The sequence below is a fragment of the Ambystoma mexicanum genome, chromosome 12 (assembly GCF_040938575.1).
Source record: "Ambystoma mexicanum isolate Mex_15411 chromosome 12, UKY_AmexF1_1, whole genome shotgun sequence".
Taxonomy (NCBI): domain Eukaryota; kingdom Metazoa; phylum Chordata; class Amphibia; order Caudata; family Ambystomatidae; genus Ambystoma; species Ambystoma mexicanum.
In genome coordinates this window covers 286852797-286867912 of record NC_090936.1, presented here as the reverse complement: position 1 = coordinate 286867912, position 15116 = coordinate 286852797, and the positions used below count along the sequence as shown (strand labels likewise).

The 15116-nt window shown below is 48.6% G+C and overlaps 1 protein-coding gene across 4 annotated transcripts in view; it reads left to right on the top strand.

Moving 5' to 3' along the window:
- ABCC9 (ATP binding cassette subfamily C member 9) overlaps window positions 1-15116 on the top strand; it is a 1387936-nt gene that overhangs the window by 52700 nt on the left and 1320120 nt on the right. For 3 of the 4 annotated variants that reach the window (XM_069628445.1, XM_069628447.1, XM_069628444.1), the window contains exon 1: window positions 13720-13861. The exons of the other annotated variant lie outside the window; for it this stretch is intronic. The gene's annotated coding sequence lies outside the window, so the exon portion shown is untranslated. Of the gene's footprint in view, window positions 1-13719; window positions 13862-15116 lie in introns of those variants that run through there. 4 annotated transcript variants of the gene reach the window in all.

Genomic DNA, 15116 nt, shown 5'->3' with positions numbered 1-15116 from the left:
CTCTGAAAATCATCTTTTTATTTACACACACCTAACAAAGTACACTCGGGTGAGTGTACGCATTTTTGTTTTTGTGAATTTTGTTAAATCACTTGGCCCTGTGGCTAATTGCTCTTTAGTTAGCTTTAAATGCCATATACATATAGGCACCAGGTCCACTGCGGCTACCCTTTATCTGAATTATCACTGTATAAAATGTATTGCTACACTGGTCTAATGTGATCTGACTTTGACTTCTACATATTGACTCTCGGCCCGTATTTAGCTTTGGGCTACCATTTGGTGTTGAAAATCGTGTGTGGTTTCTTTCAATCCAACCATGGAGAATTGTCTAATTAAAACTATCCATTGTTCTTTTTTCTTTTCTCTGGCTCTCTCCATCTCCATTACATTTATTGTCAACAACCATCAAAAAGCAGTTCAGGCTTCTGAAGAAGAAGATTACTCCTTGAAACGCGTAAAGCCGTTAACACTGTGTATATTGAATGTGTGCTTTGTCTATTTTCACATCGAATGGTATGTCTAATTAAAACCAATTGTGTGCTTTTACAAACTCTGTGTAGAAGTGATACTTTTAAGGGCAAATTAATAATTCGTTCTCATCATACTGTATTGTATTGGTTGTGATTCACAAATTACATTTCTTTACTACATGTTTTGTGGTCTTTGGATAGTGTGCATGGGACGGGAGCAATCCATATTAGGTTCCTTTTTTCCTTTTTCATGTGTATATTGGACTTTCGTGCCAAAGCCTTCTTTCATCCCGTGCACCCTTTATTAGAAAACCGACTGTGCTGGAACTTTACAAAATTGAATTGTTTATTTACCACACGGTGTGCACCTAAATGCCCCTTTTTTCTCCTACCATGTCGACAATCACAGGGAAAAAGAACTAGTGGCTGGCATTGGGAATGCCTGGGTGAATGATGCCCCAGAACACCCCACTGCATACAAAATAGGTCCCCCAAGTAGTCAGGTGGTAGAGTTGATGACAGTACATCAAGCCGTCCTCACTGAACCACACCACCAACTCAAACAACTGGTCATAATCACTGACTATGATTATGTTAGGAATGAGTTTGTGGAACTCATGATTAACTGGAAAAATCAGGGCATGCTATGTACAAACAATAAACAGCAAAAGCATAGGAAATTAATCCAATCAATTGATGATCTGGTAACCTCAAATGAGATGACCATCTATTGGAAAAAGATTAGAGGCCACTCCAAAATAGAGGGACCAGACAAGAGTGGAAATTACTTGGTTGACCAGTTGGCAAAAACTGGAGCCATTCACAGGGATTTCATAGAAACCAAATCCCTGTTGGGGGAAATCCAAGTCATTGCTGTCACCAGGTTCCAAACCCATGCCAACAATTAACTCTCAACTGTCAAGTGGAGTAAAGAAACCCCATATGCAGATTTGATTACTGTACCGAATGAGGACCTGATTATTGAGAAATCTTATCAACATATTGAAGACCCTGTGAATTCTCCTCTAACAGAACCTGATTATATTGGGAAAGAGGATCTGCGGATGCTGATGAAGTTTTCCAAAATGTTCTGAATCCAAGACGGTGTGTTGGTACAGAGATCCCTATCTGGATGTGACCAGTGGGTGGTACCTACCTCATTCGGAAGCCTGATGTTGAGTCAAGCCAATGATGCGCCCACTGCTGGTCAGAGGGGGTTTCATATGACAGTATAAATCTTGCACGGGGTTGCACACTGACCACACATGGGTCAGGACCTTGACATCTACATAAAGGGGTGTTTGGGTGTGCTCAGTTTCAGCCAAGTACTCTTACACACAGGGCTCCCCTAAAGAAAAGTGGAATGACACTGCCCTGGTCGGATTTGCAAGTCAATTTCATCGGGCCAGTGATTCCATCATCTAGAGGAAACAAATACATGTTGACAGTTGCAAGTGGGTAGAATTTCTCCCGGCCCCGAATTGTAAGGCAGAGACAAATGATGCACTAATGATCAACCACATCTTCTCTCAAATTCCGCCTTCCCCAAAGGATTGAGTCGAACCGAGGAATTCATTTTACGAGCAAAGTGATGACCAAGATGTGGGAGATTCGAGCGGTAAAAAGAAAACTCCACATTGCCTACCACTCAGCCTCAAGAGGGGGATTTGGGAGGTACAATAAGACAATTGTGGGCATCTTGAAGAAGAGAATATATGGGGGTGTAAATTCAGCCCCCGAGTGTCAGAGACAGAGAGGCCATGCAAGAGACCGATAGCAGCATGTCACACTGACTTCAATGCAGCACACAACTGTGATTCAGAAATCTAAAGTAAAGCCAAGCACTTTGCATTTGTCATAAATAAAACACTTTTCAACATTCAAAATGACATAATTTAAAAGTAGAGGCCTACTTGTTGTAGAAGTGCACACTAGTTTCCTATTTTTTTTTTTTTTTTATTATTGTTTTATCAAAACATGATTTTACAATTCTAAACTTTTTGTAGTGAACTACACAGGAAGACAGGAAGACATGTCTTTGCTTTCTGTTTTGCAGACTTTGTTTTTTTTTTTTTTTTTTTCTATTCATTGTTTGCGTTTAGTAACTTTGCATCAATATGTTCTAACATTTTTGCAGTTGCTGTTTGCCACGTTGTTTTATCTCCCCCGATGAGTCTGCACCACCACAGTTGCTCTTCTGGCAGTGTGCTGAAACCTGGTATCATTGGCAGATAGCACTGTCTAAGTGCTGCGGTCGCTGTGCATGTCATGAGTAAATGTCTTATTGTCTCCGTTGTAGGTTGTGTATCATTGGAGCAAAATCTACAGATGTTTGACTGTGTTTGTCCTCGTACGTGTCTTATTTCGTTTGTTTTAAACAGGTTGAGCCTAGCGCGTAGGATTAAGCTCTGTGCTTGCCTGTTTGGAAATTGTTTTATGTAGTTTTGTAGTTCGTTTCTTTTTGCAGTGAAACTTGGTAGATGAGCGATGAGTTTTAGCATCGAGGTGTCGTCGATCGTTTTGGCCCAATCCATGTCTTTTATCTTCTTTAGCACTTTGCATGGATTTGTGATGTGACTAGTTTCCTATGTTAACTGTGGCCTATGTGTGAATAATACTGAAAGTGATACTTTTTAATTATTTAATTAAATATGTCATCCCTGGACAGTGGGCCTAGATGCAAAAGAAAATGTTGCATGTTAAACACATATTTTCAGTGTAAAATGCTACTCTGTTAGAATTATGTATGTAGCTTTTTTTTCCCACTGAACTGAAAGGTCTGTGCCTCTGAAACTTTGACCTCAAGACCTTTGGCTGAGGCCCACCAGGAAAAAAGGTCTGTTTCAGTTAAATGCTAATAAATACAGCATTTGAGATTGAATCCATAGGGGTGTTAGCGAAGGAAAATCAAGGCCTGACCTCTCTCCCCATAAACTGTGCATTAGCTGCAAACAGAAGCTTTTGAAGACACTTAATGGCAGGGCTGGAATAACATGGAGCAAGGCAGATGTCTGCGTCATATGACTTGGTAGAAATGGAAGCTCTTCAGAGGTTGAGCTAGTTGTGGAAACCAGGGGCCCACATTATGCATTGCCATTTGATTAATATTGGATTTCTTCTCCTTAATAAAAAGAGAATTGTGCACCCCAGTGAGCTCATCCAGGACTCATATTTAAGACCACATAAAGCCTGTCAGTTCCATGTATTTCTTAATTTTATGTGATGTATAGAATTTGAGTTAGGAAGAAAAAAAAACATGCTTCTGGCCTTCTCATAATTCAGAGGAACTCAAAATTTGGTGAACTTGGTGATAGAATGCAGAATTAATGTTTGGATTGTGAAGTGTCATATTTGTAACTATTTCAGCTCAGGAACAAACCACCAAAAATAATAGCTTCTCCCAGGAAGGTTGTGCCGAAATAAAATAAGTATTCCCCAATTTGCCATAAAATGTAGAATTCAAAAATATATATGTGTATGTAGTTATATGAAAAGTGTAGGTAGTTGCCATGTAGATATTGAAAAAAAAAATTTAAAAACATGTAATTTTGAAATGATGCATTGTCCTTCTCCCCCATTATCCATAATACAGACCTCTAAAGTCCTTGCCCTATTGGCTGGTAGTGGGCGGACTGGTGGGAGGGGAAGGAAGGGAGATGTCCAATCTGTAGCATGGGACTATTCATAATATGTAAGTATCATCAGTCCTATATAATATGAGTGTTCATTCTAAAGGGAGGCAGAAGGGCAAAAAGAGGAGAACAGACTGACAACAACATAGAGATGACCAAAAGGAAGGCTGACACCCAGAAGAGCAGATAGACAGGAGACCCTGGCACACTTGCTGGGGACTTTTGCCTGGAAGCTGAGAGAGAGGCCTAACATCTGTCTGGACGTACCTTGTTGTGAATAGAGGCCAGAGGTTTGAGCTGACTACCAAAAGAGGGACCTAAAATCTGGCTTGTCTCCTGAGCTAAGAATAGAGACCTCCCATCTAAGTAGATATCTCCCAAAGTCATCAATTGTGTGGGGAGCTACCTGCCGTAATCTCTTTTCGTTAGTGGATGGGTGGCAAAACTGTGCAGACCCTGGCCATATTTGACTGAAAATATCACCTAATTAATTCCCTTAGAGAAAAATACCATATCCGTTCTAATAGGAAGTGTGAGGGCAAACTGTCTTTTTTAACCCATTGCTTTTAATTAGCGGGTGCTCTTACATTAGTGGGAATGGTGGTTAAAAGCGTTATAACCTTAGCTTATTTAACTGAAAATATAATTGAATAATTCCGATAGGGTCAGCTATCACAGGGTGATATTTTTGTTAACATTTGAAATTGACAAAGTTTATCCCAGTGCACAGTAAATGACTCTAGTCTTTAATGTAATTGGGTAACCTTGCTGTTCATTTGAATGTGCTAGTGTCCCGAAAACAAAAATTCCAAAACCCTGCATTCCCTGTGAAAACGCATTCTCCCAAACAAATGTTCCCATTCATTCCTAATTCCCAAAACCCTGCATTTTATTTGAATGTTTGTTCCCTAAATGATTTTCACATTCAATTAATTTCCCAGACTGTTCATTTCAAATACAAATCTCCCACTAAATTCCCAATTATATTCCCACTCCCTGTACCTCTCCTTCAAACCAAAGAGGTCATATTGTGGAATCAGAAAATACAATATTAAGGCTTTTACACCATGCAAGAGGAAAATACACCGACACAGGTTTGTAAAGATTCCCAGAATCTTTATTACAAAACTGAACAGTTATAAAACAAAGTACACAAATAGCTATTTGGCTGTCAATACATCACAGAGACCACCAGCAGGGTTCAATGTGAGCAGTGAGCAGGATTTACTAGCTGGACATCAGCGTTTTTATACAGTTTATTATAATGATGTCCAGCCTCCTGCAAGTTAATCATGTACTGGGCTAGGGTCGCGCCAGGTTTGTTCTTAATTTACATATGTCATGCATGCGGTTTACTTTTTAATACGTTCACTAACAAACATTATTATTCTCTAGTTTAACGTTACACTCTTTACACATTGCTTTAATACAGATCAAACAAATGTTTCACATGTCATACTTGGATAGCGTTATTGTTCTTGTATACTTGTAGGTTAACAATGCTGATTCAAGTAATCCCCTGATCCTGAGGTCAACAAAGGACAAGGTCTACATGATACTAACATGTAGCCTGAAGGCAGGTTGGACATTAAGGGGCTAATTCATAGAATTCAGCGCACAAGTGGCGCACGCGGCTGGCGCACAGTGTGCGCGTGCGAATCCCTGCGCCAGCCGCGTGCGCCAAAACCCATTTCCGCGCACAGCGTATTCATGGATTCCAGCCACCAAAACCAGCCGTGGCGCACAGTGGCGCAGCGACCTTGCAGCAGCGCCAGTTACGCCCCCAAGAACGCCTTCCGCGCAGGGAAAAGCCATCAAAATCCCCAATCCAGCGCAAAGGGCTGCGCTAACCCTGTACCAGCACGGCAAGCGGGCTACGTGTATTTCAGGGGTTCGCGTGAACTTTCTCAGGCGATCGGGCCTGGGGGAGCGGGCTACGGGAAGTTCCACACGCGAATAGCCTGGGTGCGTGTATTTCAGGGGTGCGCGGGAATTCCACACGCGAATAGCCTGGGCGCGTGTATTTCAGGGGTGCGCGGGAAGTTCCACACGCGAATAGCCTGGGCGCGTGTATTTCAGGGGTGCGCGGGAAGTTCCACACGCGAATAGCCTGGGCGCGTGTATTTCAGGGGTGCGCGGGAAGTTCCACACGCGAATAGCCTGGGCGCGTGTATTTCAGGGGTGCGCGGGAAGTTCCACACGCGAATAGCCTGGGCGCGTGTATTTCAGGGGTGCGCGGGAAGTTCCACACGCGAATAGCCTGGGCGCGTGTATTTCAGGGGTGCGCGGGAAGTTCCACACGCGAATAGCCTGGGCGCGTGTATTTCAGGGGTGCGCGGGAAGTTCCACACGCGAATAGCCTGGGCGCGTGTATTTCAGGGGTGCGTGGGAAGTTTTACACGCGATTTCAGCAGGGTACGTGTATTTCAGGGGTGCGCGGGAAGTTTTACACGCGAATAGCCTGGGTGCGTGTATTTCAGGGGTGCGCGGGAAGTTCCACACGCGCATAGCCTGGGCGCGTGTATTTCAGGGGTGCGCGGGAAGTTCCACACGCGAATAGCCTGGGCGCGTGTATTTCAGGGGTGCGCGGGAAGTTCCACACGCGAATAGCCTGGGCGCGTGTATTTCAGGGGTGCGCGGGAAGTTCCACACGCGAATAGCCTGGGCGCGTGTATTTCAGGGGTGCGTGGGAAGTTCCACACGCAAATAGCCTGGGCGCGTGTATTTCAGGGGTGCATGGGAAGTTTTACACGCGATTTCAGCATGGTACGTGTATTTCAGGGGTGCGCGGGAAGGTTTACACGCGAATAGCCTGGGTGCGTGTATTTCAGGGGTGCGCGGGAAGTTCCACACGCGAATAGCCTGGGCGCGTGTATTTCAGGGGTGCGCGGGAAGTTCCACACGTGAATAGCCTGGGCGCGTGTATTTCAGGGGTGCGTGGGAAGTTCCACACGCGAATAGCCTGGGCGCGTGTATTTCAGGGGTGCGTGGGAAGTTTTACACGCGATTTCAGCAGGGTACGTGTATTTCAGGGGTGCGCGGGAAGTTTTACACGCGATTTCAGCAGGGTACCTGTATTTCAGGGGTGCCGGGGAGTCCTACATGTGATTTGACAGTGTGGGTCCTCCCAGGTGTTCCCTGTACACCTCCACAGCCCCTGCAGGCATCCCACACCACAGGGGACTACCCTGCATCCCTGGTCATGTCCCGCAGGCAGCCCACCCAACATGGGCATGCCCCCCAGCAAAGGCACATGTCTCCTTGAACTAATGAACACCAACTCATGTCCCCCACCACCCCCACCCCCCAGCACTGTGGGGCACCTGCCAGCAGGCCCCCACCCATGTCCAACTCATGTCCCCCACCACCCCCACCCCCCAGCACTGTGGGGCACCTGCCAGCAGGCCCCCACCCATGTCCAACTCATGTCCGCCACCACCCCCACCCCCCAGCACTGTGGGGCACCTGTCAGCAGGCCCCCACCCATGTCCAACTCATGTCCCCCACCACCCCCACCCCCCAGCACTGTGGGGCACCTGCCAGCAGGCCCCACCCATGTCCAACTCATGTCCCCCACCACCCCCACCCCCCAGCACTGTGGGGCACCTGCCAGCAGGCCCCCACCCATGTCCAACTCATGTCCCCCACCACCCCCACCCCCCAGCACTGTGGGGCACCTGCCAGCAGGCCCCCACCCATGTCCAACTCATGTCCCCCACCACCCCCACCCCCCAGCACTGTGGGGCACCTGCCAGCAGGCCCCCACCCATGTCCAACTCATGTCCCCCACCACCCCCACCCCCCAGCATTGCGGGGCACCCTCCACCAGGCCCTCGCTCATGTCCCATCCATACCCCCCTGCACCTGGGTCCCAACAATCCCCAATCATGTCCGTAATGGCCATCCTCCCCTGCCAAAAGGCCCAACCAACTATCACATCCACCCACATATCAAAGGCAATTACATGTTACACACCCAATGTAAATAATGCAAATGAACACATGTCTGTCACACACAATGGCTGCAAGTGAATGTTAAAACACCCAACATGACATGCATGAAAGTAATGAGATGATACGACACATTGAAGGATGAAAATACAAATGTATTGAAAATAAACTAGAATGGAAATGAAATTAGAAAAACCACAAAGCAAAACAACAAAAAAAAGATGAATGTCCATGAAAAAAATCCAAAAAATCAAAAAATCCATAGAAGAACTATTTACAAGACAATCCCGGGTCCATGAGCCCAACCAAATGAAACCTAACTATGTCAACTAACTAAAAACTGAACTATATACAAAAAAGTGGCGCATTGTCCAATCGCAACCAAAAAAAAATAAAATAATTTAAAGGAAACCTACCACTAACTATATAACTATATACAATGGCAGCGGGCAAGTCCTGCGGCTCACTCTGTGATGTTGCCGGCCAGGGCATCATCGAACACCATGTCGATGTCCTGGAGGCGGGACTCTGTCCTGGCCCTGAGGTCTCGCAGGGATAACCCCATGTTCACCTCAAACTCCCTGCGAGCTTCCTCGAGGCACTCAGCCCGCCTCAACGCCCGACGCATGGAGAACTCCGCCCTGACCATGGTGAGCCGCTCCTCTTCCGCCCGCTGCCGCTCTGCACCTATACGCTGGACCAACTGCTCCCACACGGAAGACACTAACATCCCAGGGTTCTCCTGCCCTCCGGCCGATGCCTGCCCCTCTGATCTTGATGGCCCCGAGCCATGATGCCTCCCACGTCGAGCCTGCTGCTGCCTCCGACGCCACTGCCTCTGCCAGCACGACGGCATCCAGGATGATGGAAACCACCGACGCCGTCGTGCACGTGCCCTGCCCGATGATGCCGTCACATCATCCATCTGCTGGGGTCCAGTTGCTGCGTTGTCCATCCCTGCTGGACCTCTGACTCCCGACTGTGGCAGGGATGGGATCCCCACCGAGCTGGCTGCATTGGTCAGGGCAGGTCCACAGGGGGCCCTGGTGGCATCTGGGCCGGAAGACGGCAAGGAGAACGACTGGCGTATAGTCTCCACAGAGGAGGAGAGGGCCGCCAGATTGGCCGACACATGCAGGAAACCCCCGAACATGGCCGATCCCAATTGGGCCACTTCGGCACGGTGCTCTTCGTGATGAAGTGCGTGCTCCTCCTGGGAAGCACGCACGGCATCACGAATCACAGCCGTGCGCATCGCGACCCCAATCAGGACCTTCTCCACACGGCCAGGGGTCCCCTCGTCCGCAGGTGGAGGGGAGTCAGATGACATGGACATCCCCTCTACCTGCGGACGGGCCTGGGACGGGGCATCCCTGCTGGTGCAAGGTGGTGCACCCACAGGTTCAGGGACAGCGACATGCACAGGCCCCTCCACGGTGACCTGTGCTGCCTCCTGCCCCTGGACTGCACCACTTGCACCAGCAGGGATGCCCCCACCAGGCCCCATGTGCGCCTCAGTGGCGGCCTCCTCCTCCTCTGTGGAAACCACCAACCTGGATGGCTCCTCGCCGTCTACCGCCGTAGCAGGCCCCTGTGGGGGCTCACCCACCCCTTCCGCTGCAGCCGCGGGGGCATCCTTGCCGCCTTGCTCCACAGCGCCGTCTCCGCCCTCTCCTTCACTAGCCGCTGCGTAGAGGGAGACATAGAACACAAGCATCAGGGTACTGTACAATGGTCCCCTAGACAGGAAGCAATAGCAGATGAGTGCCACTGTCAAAGTACACTTCCATCATGTCACACCACAACACATGTGTCAGTCCAGGCAAAACACACACAGTGACAGTCATGGTGCATGCCATGGACATTTCAATGCATGTCCAATGGACTCTCGAATCATACAATGTAATGGGACTCACATGCATCATGGGTCATGCCTATCACATGGACACACTTCACCTCAGTCACATCCATCTCGCCCTGTACACCCCAATCACAGTGCATACAAGGATGACTAGGCTGCATCAGTGAATCTGTACATTGTCACAGACATGTGTCATGCATCCATGGCACTCACAAGTCACAGACACGCAGGTCAGGCACACACACATGGATACCACATATGTATCTGGCATCAGCACCCATCCCTCGCCCCCACCCATTTCCAGGAACAGAGACTGCCATGCTCTCATGTGTGCAATCTGCACAGGGCTCCCCATGTCGCATTCAAACACATGCAACAACCGTGCGGTTCACACATTACAGGTCGCACATGCATTCCCATGATGTCCCTGCACACATACATGCGTACATGGCCTATGTCACACATGCAGGCAAGTATCAGACAACCAGCACACTGCAACATGCCCTGTCTCACACAGCAATGCTTGGCCACTTACCGCTCAACTCCAGACGGGTCTCCCTCTCAAGGACCTGGGCGTGGAGCGCTGGGTGTGCGCGTTCCAGGACCCTCAACTGGATGGTACTCATGCGGCCCCGGCCCCCCTCCACGAGGTGCCGGGCCTTCATGAGGGTCCTGGACCTCAAGTCCTCCCAGCGCTTCTTGACCTTCTGGATGGTGAGGGTTGCCACCCCCTCCGCGTTGATGGCAACCACACAGTCGGCCCAGATCCTCTCCCGTCCTTCCCTGTTGGCGCGGGACGATCCGAAGAGGGCATCATACTGCCCCAGGACTTGCTCCACCAGGACACCAACTTCGGTGGCAGTGAAGCTGGTGCCCCTCTGCCCCTCTGGCCGGGGGTTGCCACTGGGGTCAGATGTGGATGTGTCCGACATGGCAACCCCAGGGGCAGGAGTGGGTGGGCACTGGGTCCTGGGGCTGGGCTGTGGAGCGATGTTATTTGAGTCGGGAGTCTTCTGTACCAGCAGGGGTGGACACAGCAACTGGACCCCTGCAGATGGCTAATGTGCAGGCACCAAATGGCAGGGCACGGTGGCAGCAGGCAGGCAGGCAGGCAGGCAGCAGCAGATGGCACGTGGGAGGCTGCTCGGGGCACTGGGGGGCAGTGATTCGGCCTTCTGGGCAGGAGCGTGGTCTTCCGTGTGTTTTCGCGTGGCCAGCTTGATACGGAGTGATTTGGCACGTGAAAATCCTGCACGTCAGCGTGAAAATCGAGGAAAGGCCCTTAGCGCGTAAGCGCGTAGGCACACGTACGCGATTTCATTGGACCAAAGGCCCTTACAGCGTAAGCGCGTCTGTGACGTTTTGCGCACGGGCGTTGCCCTGGCAGGGCTTGGTGATCCCGCGTGCATTTATGTTCTGTGCGTGCTTTTCGTGCAGTGCGTGTGTTTTCCATCCGTTGGGGTTCACACGCTATTACTTCACAGCAGGTGTTGGCTACGCGTTCTTCTACATGCAAGGCAGACGGTGAGTGGTACCCCGCTCCCCCAGGCCCGATCGCGTGAGAAAGTTCACGCGAACCCCTGAAATACACGTAGCCCGCTCCCCCAGGCCCGATCGCGTGAGAAACTTCACGCGAACCCCTGAAATACACGTAGCCCGCTCCCCCAGGCCCGATCGCGTGAGAAAGTTCACGCGAACCCCTGAAATACACATAGCCCGCTCCCCCAGGCCCGATCGCGTGTGTGACTTCCCGCGAACCCCCGGAATACACGTATCCCGCTCAATCGCGTGTGTAACTTCCCGCGCAACCCCGAAATACACGTGCCCCGCTCGCACAATTGCTGTATGTTGCCACTTTTGTAATGCGCAGGGACGCTACCGCCTGCCTTCGTGTGGCGGACGTGTATCGGCTTGTACGTGTCTTTTGCTGTGCGTGGCTTTGCCCTATTCGGTTCCATGAATACGTGTGGTTCGGGTGCGTGTGGGCGTTCCCTCTGCTTCCCTGCAGTACATCCCCAGTTACGCCCTTGTTTTCGCAAGTTGTTCCCCATTCCGCGCGTTACGCCCCGTGTTCCGCCCACTTTCTAGTGTATGCGCAGAGGTTGTGCGCTTTCACTGTGCGCGTCGCGCACGTCTTTCGGGATGTTGCAGTGACGTGTGCGCCATGCACGGGTTTGGCGCACATCCCGAGGAAGACACGCGCAGGGACTTCCATGAATCGCACGCGTGCACCTGTTTTTTTCCGCTTGCGCCTGCTTGCGCCTGCTTGCGCGAAGATTTTCGGCGCACGTTTGTTCCATGAATCGGCCCCTAACTCTCCTACAGAAGTTGAAGAGGTTAAGGCAAGAACAAGAGCACACGAGACGGCCATTTTAGACTACAGGATGACTTTGTACAATAAACTAAAATGGCGGCTTTAACCTAAAATGGAGGCTTGATTCACTTGAGGTCACAACCTTGTAATACGGATTTCCTTGCAAAGCGACTGGGCATAGGCCAACATATACAATGAGGACGAAACAATATTATATCAGTTCTAACAAAATATAACTGATGTGTGGGGATGGGGGGCTGCTGGGAGAGAAGAGCATTGTGATAAACCAAACAATCACTGTGTGTTTCTGAAATGTCCTGCCTGTTAATGTGCAAACAAAATCCTATGTGTGTTTTGATTTCAAATCTTCTAATTCAACCTTTGTTTGTTGCCATAACTGAAAGTCTATCAAGAAATACATGTCAGTCAATTGGTGCAAGTAATTTGCATTGGTGATTATTGTGTTGTGCCATGGAGTTGGTGGCTGGTGGGTGTTCTTGTGAGTGTTTTTTTATTCATGGTAGAATTTTAAATATGCTATAATTTCTATACACCGGACTGGTTTCTAGCTTAATGGTGATACAGAGGGTATCTGCTGAATGGTGTTGTACAGGTTGGAAGCCTAACCAAATTTTAATCTGCGAAGCATTTTGTTGTGCGATACCTTGATATGGGGGAAAGGAACCCCCTGAGTTGAGAGGGACCATACAATAAACTGTGACAAGATGAACGAAAGTGGGGGATAAAACGAGTGTGTGAAAAGGAAAAAGATTCACAGTTGGAAAGTTAGAACAAGGAAAAGCACACAAAGATCTTAACCAGACAACAAATGAGAAAGTAAGGTTGCGGCAGAGAGACTGAGGTGCTATGCAGACATAAGCAACGAAGGTGGATTTAATGTAAAGAGCACATTCAAGGCAAAAGGACACGGGAGATACATAAAGGAAAGAGGAAAGAAAGGAAAACAGAGAGGACGAGCGAGTAAATGCAGGAAGAAGATAAAAGGAAGAAAGTAAAGAGAGAAAAGCAGGGAGAGAGAGAAGAAAGAGGGAACAGGAGCTGCGCAGAGGAAGGAGGCTGAGGGACAGCGAGACAAAAGGGATAGAGCTAAAACGTATGCGACTAAAGGAGTGAGAAAGAGCTAGACTGCTACTGTGAAGAGAAGAGAATAAAGGGGAAAAAAGGAGCAAAAAACGAATAGACAGAGAGGGGGGGGGGTGATGCCAAAGATAATTAAAAGAATAAACAATAAGTGCTATGGGGATTATGTGGGGAGAGGAGAACGAACTTTAGAGGCGACATGGGAAAATTAGAAAGAAAAAGCAGTGGAGGCAGGAAAGAAAGAAGCGAAAAGAAGAATTAGCAGCAGAAATTGGTCGGAGAAATACAGTGAACACGAGTGAGAGAGATAGTGGTCACGAGCGAGCGAGCGAGCGAGCGAGCGAGAGAGAGAGAGAGAGGAATTTGGTTGTCGAGAACTTCACGCATTTTGGAAATCCGATAGGAGGCAGCAGTTGATCTCAGATTCTAAAAATAGTCTCCAGTCAGACGGTTGTGCGGAATTATGTGAACTCCCACACGCGGAATGAACATTAATTAGGTGGCGCGCGGAGTTTTTGTTTAATTTAAAGGTAAGACTAATTTAATTTTTGTTCTAACTTTTACTTCACAACAGTGGGTCTCACCTTTCTTTGCTTGTGGTCGCTGTGTGTAACCATGCTTGGGGGAACCGGGGAAAGTGAAAGCCGGTTGCTTAGCCCACAGCACGCTTCGCCCGTGTTTCTCTCCTAGAAATGTCGCGAAACTTCCTCACGCCGCAGCGCAACGTATGACAGTGTCTTCTCAGGCAGAGGCGCACAATGCACTTCCAGAATCGGGGTGCAGTGTTTGCGACTGTCCACGGTTCGCGGCAGAGTTATCCATTTTAGACATGTCGTTTTATTTTGCTGTCTACCGAACAGCATACAGAGCTTTCATGCACCAGGCTGTAATCGCTAGAGCACCGTTCTTATTTGACATAGACAGTGGGTGTGAGCAGAGGGAGTATTTGAGTCTCCGTCTATGTGTAAGGTTTCCCTTAGCGGACAGTATACGACATATGGTCATGTGAGCACCGTATGTAGTCTAGGAGCATACCATGTGCATGGGGTGTTTCCAAGGGAATTGTATATGCATATCATTTGAGTGCCAGAGAGCACAACATGTAGCATGTGTGTGAGGAGTATATATATAAATATATATATATTGATATGTGCATCATATGACTAAGAACACGCAAGATTAGCTCTGCGGGTGTGTGTTACAAGGCACTGTACTGACATGTGAGTAGCACGTGGTGTGAACGAGTTGATCCTATGCCACACGTGATGCTGAATCATTTGCCAGTATTGTGTGATTCTGAGAGCATACATGTGCATGACGTTTATTAATAAACAGAAGAGGTGTTGTCACTCGAGCTCGTTTTTGAATCAACTCGCCGACTTTACTTTCCAACCAGAATAATTTCAGACGGCTGCTGCTTAAGCGATAATTCATCAATTTGAGCCTAAGTGCCAAATACATGTGCCTTAGTTTGAAAAAGTGACAAGTGCGTCTGCAAATTAACAAATTAAAGTGCATGTTTACATGCTCATGCTTACACTGCATGTGCATACACGAGCACTATGCACATGTAGCATGCACTTCTGACAACATTGCATGCATGCACAAGAGTATCCTTAAAACCGTGCATGTGTCTATGTTCGATGTAATAAGGAGGTCATGATTTGCATGTAGCATGTGATTGATTCTGAGAACAAACACCTGGTCGCAGGTCCTCATTCGGACAGTACTGCACGCAGCATGCACTTCTGAAAATGGTGCATAACGCAGGGGAGATTCTGGGGC